Source organism: Trachemys scripta, chromosome 6 (genome assembly GCF_013100865.1).
Source record: "Trachemys scripta elegans isolate TJP31775 chromosome 6, CAS_Tse_1.0, whole genome shotgun sequence".
Classification (NCBI taxonomy): Eukaryota; Metazoa; Chordata; order Testudines; family Emydidae; genus Trachemys; species Trachemys scripta.
In genome coordinates, this window is record NC_048303.1 from 106,392,418 (window position 1) to 106,402,138 (window position 9,721).

At 41.8% G+C, this 9,721-nt stretch overlaps 1 long non-coding RNA gene across 1 annotated transcript; it reads left to right on the forward strand.

Moving 5' to 3' along the window:
• The first annotated feature begins 1,913 nt into the window (after window positions 1–1,913).
• On the forward strand, window positions 1,914–6,163 carry LOC117878780. The gene is made up of 3 exons (XR_004646081.1): window positions 1,914–2,159; window positions 3,069–3,222; window positions 6,130–6,163. It is a non-coding gene; the product is annotated as an uncharacterized LOC117878780 (long non-coding RNA).
• The last annotated feature ends 3,558 nt before the right edge of the window (window positions 6,164–9,721 follow it).

Genomic DNA, 9,721 nt, shown 5'->3' on the forward strand with positions numbered 1-9,721 from the left:
ACACGGTACAAGACAGCATTGGGTGATTGTCCCTGAGTAATGAAATATGGTGAATGTTTCCCAGCCAGCCTTATCGTCCAACCTCTATTAGTGCTGTAGATTGCCAGGGGTCAACTTCTCCAGTGGGCTAAGAGCTCCAGATTAAAGTACATGGCACAATAAATGCTGCTAGCATTTTTTCATTTTCTGTAATGTTGCATTTCTCTGCCAAAACTGCCACCATGCTGATAATTATGTCATCCATCCTTTACTTTGTACTGCAAAGTAACACTTCACAATGTACGGTGGAAACTTGTATACAGAACAATAGCTAGTTCCATATGGTTCTTCATACATTTATTTTTACTTTCATTGACGAATTAGAGTGACATTGTTCATTATATTTCAGATGTTAGCACAGTTGGAGCACATCCAAGGATGTGTATTTAAACTGCCAAAGAATGAGAGACTGACATCGGGCATGACTCGTTACTGAGCTATTGATGGGAAGAGAGTATTTCAGTGGGAAATCAGCTCTAATCAGTGTCATCAAACGTCACATAATTTCCCAAGGGCTGGGATGACACTTCATCAATTCAACAATGCGCAGACATTCTGGGTGGTGGTCTGCCACCATTTTGTACAGCCACTTGTCCTGCATTGCTACTGTTTTGATAGTGGGGAGGAGGGGGCGAGAGAGTTTTCAGCAAAGGAATTAGTCACATAGGGCAATATTCTGCCTATGGACTTTGATAAGCTTGCACTGTGGGTGTAAATTAGTATTTTCAAGAGCACTCATGAATCTAGTGAGACCTCTATGTTACAGATCGATCTGTTTATAGCTGGGGAGACACCTTCAATTGAAGGAGCACTAAGATTCTATTCTAGTTCCTCAGAGCACCCCTCCTTCCCTTCCTCCTCCCCCCTGCCCCATCAATAAGAATCCTCTTCATCTTTTCTGGGTTCAGCTTCAGCCTGCTGTTTTTTCATCCACATCTCAGTTTTGCAAGACTTTGGGAGAGCGGTGGAAAAGGAGAGTTTGGGATGGGTGTCAGTGGAGTACTGAAGATATTATAAAATGCATTATCTCATGATCCCTCCCTCCGAGGAGTTTCACACAGATGTCAATCATAGGGCGGGACAGAACCGCGCCCCATAGGACTCCACAGCTATGCATCATTGGGGAACAGGAACAGTCACCCGTCAGTAACCTGTCAGATTGTTCAGAAAGGGATCAGTGGCATAGCTTGAAGATAATTCTGTTCACTACTGCCGGGTCCTGCAATTGTGTCAACAGATTTTGTGATCAAAAGTATCAAAGGCTGCTGGAAGATTGATAAATGTCAACCAGGGCTTCTGTCTTCAACTCACTGTCCTGGGGAGATCAGTGACTATTGTGACAGCGCTGTTTCTGGAATCCAAGGACCTCAAGTATGTTGGACTTGGGAGATTCCCTGGCACTATCTTAAGAAGCAGAGATGTAGATCAGGCAATATATGGCCAAGATATTTGTGTCCAGAGTTGGTCTTGTGAAAAGGCCTGATTATGGATTGCTAGAGTTTTTCTGATACCCTGTTGCTCTGAGGAGAGCATTAGCAATCCTTTCCAATGCAGCTCCTATGCATTCCCTGCAGGCTTTCACCACCTAAAGGGGAAATATATACAGCTCTCATGAGATTAGATATGTCACTCTAAATGCTGGCCAGTTTCCAGAATGGTTAATTATTAACCTGCTTACATAAAACACCCCCCCCCCTGCCGTTTCAATTGTGTGTGTGTGTGGGGGGGGTAGGCGGGAGATATTCTGCAGTCCCAAACTGCTGTGTAATATTGCTACTATGCATTGTTAAATAGTTGCCAAAATTCACCACCAAGTTGGCTGCATGTTTCTGGTGGATAGAGGGATTGTTGCATATATTTTGCATGTAATACTAAAACTCACCAGTGTATAGTACTTCATATGGTCACGGTGCTAATTAACTAAATACTGCTCATAACTCCAGAGTGAGGTGGTTCAGGTAGATCGGGATTGCCATATTGGATCAGACCATGATCCAGTCCAGCATCTTGTCACCACAGTGGCCAGTACTAGATATTTCAGAGGAAGATGCAATAAAATCTGCAATTATGGAGTAACCTGTGCACAGTGGATGTTTCCTTCTAATCTCCATTTGTCAGAGGTTAGTTTATGCCCTGTAGCATAAGGGTTTATATCCCTGCCAAACTCTTGTTTGCTGTTTTGTTGTGTATGTAAAATTAACTCTTCTAACTCTGGATATTCCTGTTAGCTATATAAAAGTCCAATTGCTTTTAAATCTTGCTATGTAAGTATTACCACAGTTATTTTTCAGATGGAGAAGGGACTTGCCAAAGACACACAGAATGTGAGTGACAACCAGGATTTAGAACAAAGGCATCCCTGACTCTCCACCCCATGCTCACTCCTGTGGTCTGCACAACCTTTCAGACACCACCATATATCAGTTTGTTCATAAAGCACTTCAGAGTCCTCTGAATGAAAGGCACTATATTAAATGTACAGTAGAAACACTATCTTTAAATGTGTATATTTGAAATTTTCTTCTGTGGAGTTCTGACTGCTAGAAGGAACTTAGCCAAAATTGTGACCAGTCTAATAAACACATTGGCAAGTCATAAAAGCAATTAAGAGATAAATATGGTTAAAACTTTTCATGTCTTTGAAATAAAAAGTCAAATTATAGTCAGTAGTGTTGGGAAACAAAAGGCTATTTTCTCCCCAAGATGTCTCCAGTAGAAGCCCAGATGTGAGGGCATATACTTATTGCATGGTTTTCAAGATTAACCTTGGTGTTGACAGAACGCTGCTGTATGATTGCCATTGTTTCCAAAGCGTTACCACATATCGCAACACTATTACAAGAGCCTAGTTTAAGTGCATACCAAAGAGAAATTAGGACAGGTTTTGTTTCTTTGCATTTCTGGGAAATAAAAAAGGACTCTATACCAACACCTTGGTAATTCTGTTTAACTTAATTTTGCAAATTGCATTGAAATTATACCCCTTCTCCCTTCCCCGCCCCCTGCACTCATAATGTTTTCTCTTTTAGGTAGTATTAAGCAGCTCCTTTTAGCTGGCTCATAGAAGACATTTAAAAATAAGGAATATACCTTTGAAAGGCAAACATGATTGTTACACACAGATGCACCCCAGAACAGCAATCCCAAAACACCACCAACAACAACGAAAAGCAAGACACACAGGTAAGTTGTCAATCAACACATGTAATAATCATGAACTGGCTAAGACAGATATTTTGCAGCAGACCCTGAGTAACTGTGCAATACCAATGCCACAGACACACACACACACACTCTCTCTCTCTCTCTCTCTCTCTCTCTGAGTTCTGGGAACAGGAACCAGAAGTAGGACAATTCACATACACCACTTGTCACAATGACAAGTATAAATATAAATATAAATCCATGGTACACCCACATCTTGAATACTGCCTACAGTCTCCTCATCTCAAAAAAGATATACGGGCATTAGAAAAGGTTCAGAGAAGGGCAATTAAAATGATTAGGGGTTTGGAATGGGTCCCATATGAGGAGAGATTAAAGAGGCTAGGATTTTTCAGCTTGGAAAAGAGGAGACTAAGGGGGGATATGATAGAGGTATATAAAATCATGAGTGGTGTGGAGAAAGTGAATAAGGAAAAGTTATTTACTTGTTCCATAATATAAGAACTAGGGGCCACCAAATGAAATTAATGGGCAGCAGGTTTAAAACAAATAAAAGGAAGTTCTTCTTCACACAGCGCACAGTCAACTTGTGGAACTCCTTGCCTGTGGAGGTTGTGAAGGCTAGGACTATAACAGGGTTTAAAAGAGAACTGGATAAATTCATGGTGGTTAAGTCCATTAATGGCTATTAGCCAGGATGGGTAAGGAATAGTGTCCCTAGCCTCTGTTTGTCAGAGGGTGGTGATGGACGGCAGGAGAGAGATCACTTGATCATTATCTGTTAGGTTAGGTGCCCTCTGGGGCACCACTGTCGGTAGACAGGATACTGGGCTGGATGGACCCAGTATGGCCATTCTTATGTTCTTAAAAGTCATCCACTGTTTTTATTGATTGTTGTTATTTATTTATATTAGCTAGGCATCTATAGGCTCGCACTGAGACCCATTGTGCTAGGCATACATTTACACAGTAAGAGACAGTTCCTGTGTTTCAGAGCTTTGTCTAAATAGACAGGCCTGTCGGGGCTGGAGAAAGTAAACCTTATTTTTAGGGCTGGTTGAAAATTTTCAGTCAAAACTGTTTTTTAACAGAAATTTTGATTTTTTCAATGGAAATATTTTGTGGGAAGTAGAAAATTTTGACTATCCAAAAAAACCCTTTCCGTTGTGGAGGGTGTTTAATTTTATTTTTGTGGCAAGCAGCAAACATTCGCCATAGGGGGCAGGGGAATCTGACCAGTTCTAATTATTGTCCCCATTGAAAATATGGATAACTGAGTCACAGAAGATTAAGTGAATTGTCTATAGCAAAACTGCGAACGGAGTCCAGGTTCCCCTGAGCAGGGCCAGCTCCAGGGTTTTTTCCCCCCAAGCGGCGCCAAAAAAAAAAAAATCGTGATCTGCAGCAGCAATTCCGCAGGAGGTCCTTCGCTCCAAGCGGGAGTGAGGGACCATCTGCCGAATTGCCGCCGAATAGCTGGACGTGCCGCCCCTCTCCGGAGTGGCCGCCCCAAGCACCTGCTTGGCAAGCTGGTGCCTGGAGCCGGCCCTGCCCCTGAGTCCCAGACAGTTACTTAACCACAAGACTGTGCTTCCTCTCAATATAGTTCTATCTATGTCTCAAATTGTTGTTCACTTGCATGCAGAATCTGTTAGGTATCCTGGGGTAAAATAAACAACTTGATCTAAATGGTTATCACAATAACCATCACTGTGAATAAATAAGAGACCATGTGATCTAGAGGACTGGAGCTGGGGATGCCCCGACTGCAGCATGAGGACCAAGCACAGTTTTAAAGCATATTCTTTGTATCCCTTGTGTTTGCAAAATGAGGACAAAGCTGGTCAACTGCACGATTTTAGTGCTCAAACAGCAAGCAATTTAATCTGCTGTGGTAGATACAAGTTCTAGCAAATATTCTGGCTGTCTCCCTTTGTTGTTTTTTAAAAAAAATTGTGTCCCCCTCAGATGCCAAGCAAACTGTCATTGTGCCATTGGCTTAGGGCCACAGACTTTTAGGGAAGGGAAGCAGTGGTTCTAGGGTAGTATCAGCCTTACTGCAAAACTACCCCTGTGGGCATGTAGGCATGAGAATTCCCCCCTTCCCCACACCCCTAGTGCCTGGCATTAAATCTGTAGAGACTCTCACTGGGTAATCTTCGTCAAATTACTTACATGTCTTGTGCCTCAGTCAAACCACACTGAAAGACTAGAGGAAAAACATTGTGCTTTACTGACTATCAAATACTATGACTGGGCTGAGATTTCCAGGGTAAATAAATTATATACTCCACTCCGTCACATGGAAACTAATGGGCAGCTTCAGAAAATGACTGGCAATTAAAAATGTTATTTTAGGACAGTAATAGAAGTAATTATCTTTTGTGCCAGGAGGGGAAAAAATGTACTAAGAGGCCATGATGAGTCCACAGAATCAGTCAATGAAGGAAATTTTCTAGAGTTACTTGACCTGATTTACAAAAGATGATGTTTTAGCAAATGTCTTTAGGATGTAGTACGTTGTAAAAAATGAGCTGATATCTTCAACAGGTCAAGCCTAAGACAGAGTGAAAATGAGTGTGGTGATGATAAATGAATTGATAATGAGATATTGGGAACAAAATCAGCAATTCTTATAAGCTGAGATCTAAGATACACTAAATGAAACTGGCATTTATAAGATCATTCTGAACCTTAGAAGTGCAGAAAGAAAGGTTATTGTGAAACTTGCACAGTGAGGACCTGTGGTTTGGATTTGACCAAGTCAGTAATGATCAAAAGGTTTTAGTTACCATCTGACAGTTATTCACTGAGTTTGTGATCTCAGTGCAATTCCTAATGAGGAGTGGTCCCCTTCGAGAGCTGTGCAAACTTAAAGATTTGTGAGTATGTACAGTAGCTCACTTGTAAATGTCTGTCTTTTAGTTAGGTGATTTTCCTGATGACAGTCCTGGAATGGTGAGTTAACTTTTTATCTATGAAATTTCTTTCAGTGGCTAGTTTTATATTAAAAATTGTAAGAATATATTTATGCTTATGATGGTCCTTCTTCACCAGCCCCTGATGGCCAACACCCCGCACAATCTGCATCCACTTAACAGGTCACTTACTGTCTCCCCTATGGAGGGCCATTTGCCCACTTTCCCTATCCTGTGTCTTTGGGGGGGAAAGCAAAAATGGGAGAATAAATGCTTTGAATTAGTAATAATGCTATGATATAATAATGTAGCTTATAATTTAGGTCCTGGGCTAAATCTCTTTGAAATCAATGGGATCCTTTCCATTGACTTCAGTTGGCATTGGATCAGGCTCTTAGTTCATTACATTACCAGTGCTCAGTATACTTCCACATTTCCCAATGCATTGTGGGTTTTAGTTCAAAGACCTTAAAAGCACGCTCTTATTTATGTAAGCTGTGACAATATCTTGATGTTTTAATTTAGAACTAAGATTTCCCAGAGATGTTTTAATGTAATTGTGGCCATTGCTGGGTCAAACAGTCCTCATGACTTAAACACTGTTGGTGAATCAGAGTTCCTGTTCAGTTCAACAGCATCATGAAGCTTTCTCTCCTAATGTAAAAAAGTCAAAGAGGTCTCAACCTGGAGCACATGTAATGTTGTTTCTGATGAGTACAAGGGGCACAAAGCTGGTGTAGGGGAGTCCAAGGACATTCTCTTTTAGATATTTGCCTTTAAAGAAATAGTGATTTAAATAGTGACTCTGGTGCTACTTTGAGGCAAGTCATATTGTTTTTCTTTGACCTACAAAATGTCTATTTGTCTTTCCTAAATCACTTAATCTAAAATTTCATATAGATTCTGTACTGCATTCATTTCGTTCTATGCAGACAAAATAACTCAGTTCTGCACTGTTTACCGATTCCAAAGAGATGGGAGTAATCTTTTTAAATATCTTTCATTTTAATTTTGAAGGGTTCCCAGGAAACAGATTTCAGAATGCTGGCCACTTGAAAGGTATTAGGTGTGCACTTCAGTAAAACCTGTGCTATCTTTCAAGTAATTGTTAATAATGCTTATTGAGAAGTGGTCTCATTCTGGCTTTGACCTGTCATTGCCAAGCCAGTTATTTCTTTTTTCCCAACCCAGTTTTTAATTCATACTGTGCAGTACCTGGTAATGGTTGGTATCTTTGGCCTGGTCTCCACTGGGAGGGGGGTGGGCGTGTCGATGTAAGATACGCAACTTCAGCTACGGGAATAGCGTAGCTGAAGTCGACGTATCTTATTTCGACTTACCTCCTGTCCTCACAGTGCAGGATCCATGCCCGCAGCTCCCCCATCGACTCTGCTACCGCCGCTCACCCTGGTGGATTTCCGGAGTCAATGGGAGCGCATTCAGGGATCCATATATCGCGTCTAGACGAGATGTGATATATCGATCCCCAGTAGATCAATCGCTACCCACCGATCTGGCGGATAGTCTGGACGTACCCTTTTATATGAGTAGTTCTGTAGCCAAGAGGAGGAAAGCCAGTTCTCTGACAAAAGACACAGAAGAGCCTATCGGTGTCTCTTGAGTGTCTTGAAATTGCAGTGAGACAAGGTGGGTGAGGTAATATCTTTTATTGGACCAACTTCTGTTGGTGAGAGAGAGACAAGCTTTCACTCCACACAGAGCTCTTCTTCAGGTTTGGAAAAGGTACTTCCAGGGTCACAGAAAAAGGCAAGATGGAACAGATTGTTTAGTATAAATAGTTAGCACATATTGTAACGGTCCATTCAACACACAGTGGCCCACCCTGCAATCATAGGACAAAGAGGGTTACAGATGGTTATAAGAAATTCAGTGTCTCTGTTCAGTCCCTGATTTTTAGTGTCTAGCAGAATTATGGATTTAAGCTCCCAGGCTTCTTTTGAAAGTACTGTACAGGTTTCCTTTGAGGATGAGGACTGATAGATCAGATATAGAGTGATCACTTTGTGAAAAGTCTTAGGGTGTTTTGTATTTTATCATTTTCCTGTGTGAGTTTATTTGAGAGAGTACGGATTGTCTGGTTTTACTCATAGTTGTTATAGGGACATTTAGGGAACTTGATGAGGTACAGTACATGTGGTAGGCATGCGTGGGATCCATGGATCATGAAAGGTCTGGGGGGTAGGGAGTTGGAGATATGTCTACAGGTTTTGTATCTGATGTTCTGGCAGGGTTTGGTGCCACTTTGAGTTGGTGTGTCCTGGTCTGTGGGGAGCTAGTTTCTGATGATGAGCTTGGAGATGCTGGGCAGTTGTTTGAGGCCAGAAGAGGGGGTTCAGGAAAGATTTCTTTCAGGATGGGGTCCTCATTGTGTATGGGTTGTAATTGTTTATTGATACTCATATGAGTTCCAGTGTGGCGTGGTAGGTGACAAATAGGGGTATGGGGTCAGAAGAGGTTTTATTTCCATATTAAAGCAGGTTCTCTGGGAATTTGGGTGGCCCTTTCGATGATGCAATCTACTCCTTGGGTGGGGTGTCCTTGTTTGGTGAAGGCTGTTTTGAGTGTGTTAAGGTGTATACCACAAACTTCCTCCTCGTAGAATATTCTGTGGTATATGAGTGTCTGGCTGTAGATAACTGATTTCTTGGTGTGTTTTGGGTGGTTACTGAATCTGTGAAGGTAGGTGTGGTGACCTGTGGGGTTCTTGTACATGGTTGTCTGTAGGTTCCACTGCCTTGAAATTGTAGTGTCAGGAGTGTAGGATACTGAAATAACCACAGTTTCTAATTTAGAAGCAGAAATAGCGGAGACAAGATAAACTCTCTCAGCTGTAGCTTCTGTCACTGATGCTTAAGAGCCTGACTCCAAACTGGCTCTCTCTTTCAGGAAAGCAATCAGAGAAAGTTTTCAGATTTGCCCATTGTATTCATAGACTGGATTAACTTAATGCTATAAATACACATGGGGACATAGACCTAAAGGTGTTGGTCATAGCCCTTCTAAATACCATTATAATGGTAAAATGTGTGCTAAGAGAAACCCTATCAAGATGCGGTGTTAGAAGAGCAAAACACCGTGTGGGCAAATGGTCCTGATGAGCCTCACGGAAGATCCACTAGGGAAAGGAAATGTAACAAATCACAGCAAACCTTAGGATCCACGTCCTGAGGCTTCATTCATGGGCACAGAGGACCCCATTTTCAGCAGACCTGGTTTATTTCTACTGCTTGGGGAGGGTGTGTGTGCAGAATTTGGGGAACCTGTGCAGTGGGTGCTGCTGATTCCAGCTCTGCAAAGCTCCCTGTGCACTTCTAAATAGATTTAGGAGTGAAGGACGCTGGTGGTGGCCTTCTCGTGTTAGGCTCAAGAAACTCAGTCTATTTAGCGTAACGAAGAGAAAGTTAAGGGTGACCTGATTATAGTCTGTAAGTACCTACATGGGGAACAAATGTTTAATAATGGGCTTGTCAGTCTAGCAGAAAAAGGTATAACATAATCCAATGGCTGCAAGTGGAAGCTAGACAAATTCAGACTGGAAATAAAGTGTAAAATTTTAATGGTGCGAGTAATTAACCATT